This window comes from Teleopsis dalmanni, chromosome 2, assembly GCF_002237135.1.
Source record: "Teleopsis dalmanni isolate 2A chromosome 2, ASM223713v2, whole genome shotgun sequence".
In the NCBI taxonomy this organism is placed as follows: Eukaryota; Metazoa; Arthropoda; class Insecta; order Diptera; family Diopsidae; genus Teleopsis; species Teleopsis dalmanni.
In genome coordinates, this window is record NC_051847.1 from 202,190,824 (window position 1) to 202,195,331 (window position 4,508).

Consider the following 4,508-nt stretch of genomic DNA (forward strand, 5'->3'; position numbering starts at 1 on the left):
TTATAAGACTTATAAGTGAAGGTACACTAAATTGAAATTATTTATTGCTCTTATTACAATTTGATTTAATTTTTAATAAATCATAATATATCATTTTTATAATTTAATTAATTTGATTTTTTTTTACAATTTCATTTAAAAAAATCGACTATTTTAGTGTGTATTATTATATCCTGAATCCTTTAACTCCTAGGAGGCGCATAAGGCTCCTGTATTAATATTCCGTTTACTTTCCTGCAATTTATTGTAGGATTCTAATTAATCAAGTTATTCCTTGTGATAAATTTTATCAAAAGGACTTTTTTTTATAAACAAAAGTTATTACAAATAAGGGATGGTTTGTAATATTTTGTCTTGGTTCCATGTTATTTTAATAAATTTCTAAGTCCACATTATTTGGGAGAAGCATAATCAAAAGATTGATCTAAGTTGATTTGAATTGTTAAAAAAATTTATTTTAACAATAATTAAGTTTTTTCAGTTATTTTCGATTTCTTGCCGAAATTTAGAAATTAGGATTTAGTAAGCGCTGTACGAATGCAACTATCATATAAATATATAGACAACAAAATATTAACCTCCGAAAGATTTGAGTATTGTTATTGACTCGAACAAGAAAGGAATGCAACTTGAGCGTTTTTTATATATAGTAAGCTTTAAGGAATTAACCCAGCGACAACACGTTCTAGACATAAGACTAGAATATGTATGTACGTAATACGGAAACATTATATATTTGTGTTTAAACTAAAAATTTTTGTAAAGTATAGCATTAGTAGACTCCGCTAGGTATACATTCTTCAATATATCTATATTGATATATCTTCTGATATCTAGTTCAGTTATTACATTTTATTAATAAAATAAAAACTGGATTTTCATGTTTACAGAAAGTAACCCCGTGTGGTAAACTCCAATTAATCAAATACAACCGCCGAACTATATTCTGTAGATCGTCACTCTCCATTTTCTGACATTAGGAAATCTGATGTTGAATGAGCTTGCTGAAGTTACATTCAGCATAATCTCTGAATATCAATTACAGATCAAGCGAAACAAAAGATTTTGATATCTTGATATATAATTTTCGAATGCAAAATTTCTAAAGACGAAAATTTAAACGAAAGACATTGTTACTTTGAAAAGTTATTTGACTTAAGTAAGCCGCCACTTGTAAGATGAACTACTACTATCTTAAGTAACTATATATATCTAACTACTATAAACTAAAAACTATAACCAAAAGTAAAGATTTTTATTCACAAATTTTTAATTTAAATTTTTGAAAAGTATTACTTCTAACAAAATTTTCTGAATACCATTTTAAATGTTATAATTACTAAACATTTTTAATGATAACTTTTTATACATATAAGCTGCATATGTGGGCATAGTATAATTGAAAAATCGCTTGAAGTTCGTAAAAGTTAAATAGGTAATATATTTTTGTTCTAATTATAGTGAATTAATTGAAACTTAAAATTTAAAAAGTTTTTTTTATTTTAACTTTTATATTAACTTTTAAAGAAATAAAATTTTTATTTCCATACTTTTGTTGCTTGGTTTCAAAAGTTAAGAAGGAATGAAGTCATGTCCTTTCATTAATGTTAAAGGAACGTGAAATATGCATTAAAATATATAATGGACCTCACTTTTAATTATACTTAAGTTTAAACTATTTGGCAGTCAACTTGGAATTTAAAGGATATGCGCAGGAGACATAATGCAACTGTAATTAAAACTTTATTTAAGTGCAATACAACCAAAAAAAATTTGTAATGAAAATGAGAATTAAAGGTAAAAGGTACTTTCGAAATACTAAAAGATTAATATGGACTTTAAAATAAATAAAACGTAAGTCGCCAATAATCATTTCATTCGAGTTAATATCCCTTAAAACTTGTACATTTTTTCTTCATAAGAGAAAGCATTTAACTAAAAAAGAAATAAATGATTTACATACATTTTTATAAAATTCACAACTTAAAAACTTTAAGGTAAAATAGTAAAATATATCAAAAATTAATAATACTAAATTAATTTGCGGTAATCATCAAAGTCCCTAAAAGTTTTATTCTTAGAGAGATTTCGAATAGTAGTGAACTACAACAACAAAAACTATTTTTATATTATTTTAATTAATTGAATTTTTGTCTTGGCTGTTTCGAATATTGCCAAATAGCCATCATCAGTGATTTTGGAACTATTTCTTGTAATTAATTATTCATACATAATTTTTTGAGATTGCAAGTACCAATGATTGAAATCTTGCTCTGTCAAATTTGAAGCTCAGAGTCAGTGTTTATTACTTATCTGACCCAAGGTCATACTTGGCTTGTTTGTTCGACATTTTAGTTTTTTGTTGTTTTGCTGTAAAAATTTATTAACAAATTAACTTGCTGTATTATATGAGAACGAAATTATAAATTAGGTCTAGAATAATTGATTTAATTAATTATATTTATTTTTTATTTTTAAATTTATATATTATTCTTCATCAAACATCAAACATAATATAAAGGTAAAGAGTACACTTTTTTGTTACATTACGGTTGTGCCTGAGTTTGAAAGGTAATGCTTTTCTATTGTGTGTGGATATCGGAGTTTGTGTGTGAAATATGTGAATTATTATTTAAACGCATATAGATAATTAAAAAGCATGTAATGTTTAATAATATTATACATATGCTTAATTGAAAAATCGAATAATTAACAATTAAAATATTACTTCACTGGTTGTTAGCAGTGTAGAGTAGCAGAGTAGAGTAGTTAGAGTAGCAGCGCATTCTATACAAATTTAGCTGCTTTTAATCAAAATCTTAAGTAATACTATAAGAGAGAACAAAATATTGTTGCCAAATTGTTAAATAAAATATAACTCATTCCTAAAACCTCAATAATTTTTGATTTATTTGAATAAGTTTATGTCTATACATTACTATACCCAATATTTCGTATTTTTCTTGGCGCCAATAAACCTTATATTGAAAGCAGCTGTCATAGAGTTAAGAAACTATTATTAAAACAAAAGTTAATAGTTGCTATACTTGTAAATCTACTTTACAGAACGTTAAGTAAATTAGTTTATGAACATTAATGTTCAATGACACTATTAAACATAATATGAAGAACCTTTTTCAAGGGCCAATTATTTTAAATTGCTTTAAAAACTTCTGCTAAGTGCTTTTAAGGTCAAATGATGAACAACTGAGGAGATAACAACTCATTTCTTAACCAATTACTAACTCATCACTAAAAGTAAATTTGATATCGAAACTCATTAGTAAGCAAAAATAGTTGATAAAAAGTTCTCACAAAAGATTAATTGAGTTAAATTCAAAAATTCAATTAAATTAAATATACATTAAATGCAAAGTGATAGAGCAAGTTTGAGCAAAAATAAATAACACAACTGCAAATTGCATAATAACCCAAAATTGTATAAATTTAAATTTATTTGACAGTAGCTTTGTATGTCCTGTCAGTACCATACTCAGTGCAGCCAACTAACATCAATTACATAAGAGTTGCAGCTAACAACGAAAAAAAAAACAAAAAAAAAATAAGAATAGATAATATTAAGGAAGCAGTCAGCGTGCTATGCAGAGCAATCCTAACAACAACAAAGTATAACAAAGCATTGCCAAAAATTTCCAAAATGAGAAAAAAAATATTGCAAAAAAAAAACATTTGAAATTAATGATAAAAAATCGCAGATGAAGCAAAATAAAAGTGGCACACTGAACTCTTCCGAGCTGGAAAAAAAATTTTTGGCAACCAGCCAACAACAGAATAATGGCGTCACAAACGAGTTAGTTTCTACTCCCAAAATGGTAACACCAACATCGACAATAACAAGCAATAACTGCAGCATCGTACCAATAGCAAAGAACAATTTCGACACCGCCACGCCACCATCAGCTGCAGGAATAGTGGCATTGCCAACAAGAGATTCAATTGCCAGCAGCTGATGACACTGAAAAATACTCATCGAGCAGCAACATTTCAACGGAAACGGAAGCAGCAGCAGTGGCAGCGGTAGAGCAGTACAAAACAATAGAAAAAACCTTCGTAGAAAAACAACAGCAACGATCGAAGGGCAAAACTAAAGCCATAAACTTTTGTCAGCAAGTGGAGAGGTGAAGACTCAGGGCGTTACAAACTTTACTTAAAATATGTATAAAATGAGACTGTTAACATGCATATACAACTACAAAAATACTAGAAAGGAAAAAAGTTTATGATTAAAATAAAATAATAATAAAAAATAAAAATAATAAAAAACGTTGAAAACGTAGAAAAGAATTTCAAATAGAATAGAAAATAAAATTTTTACAAACAGCATAGAGAATGGTATACGATGCCGGCGGCACCATATGCTCCTGAGAAATACAATAAAAACCTACTTAAGACCCTCGGAACAACTCCTACTACCACCACTGAACCTAACCAAAATTTCGTAAAACCAAAAAGAATTATTGATTAAAAAAGAACTCTTTTTCTTCCGT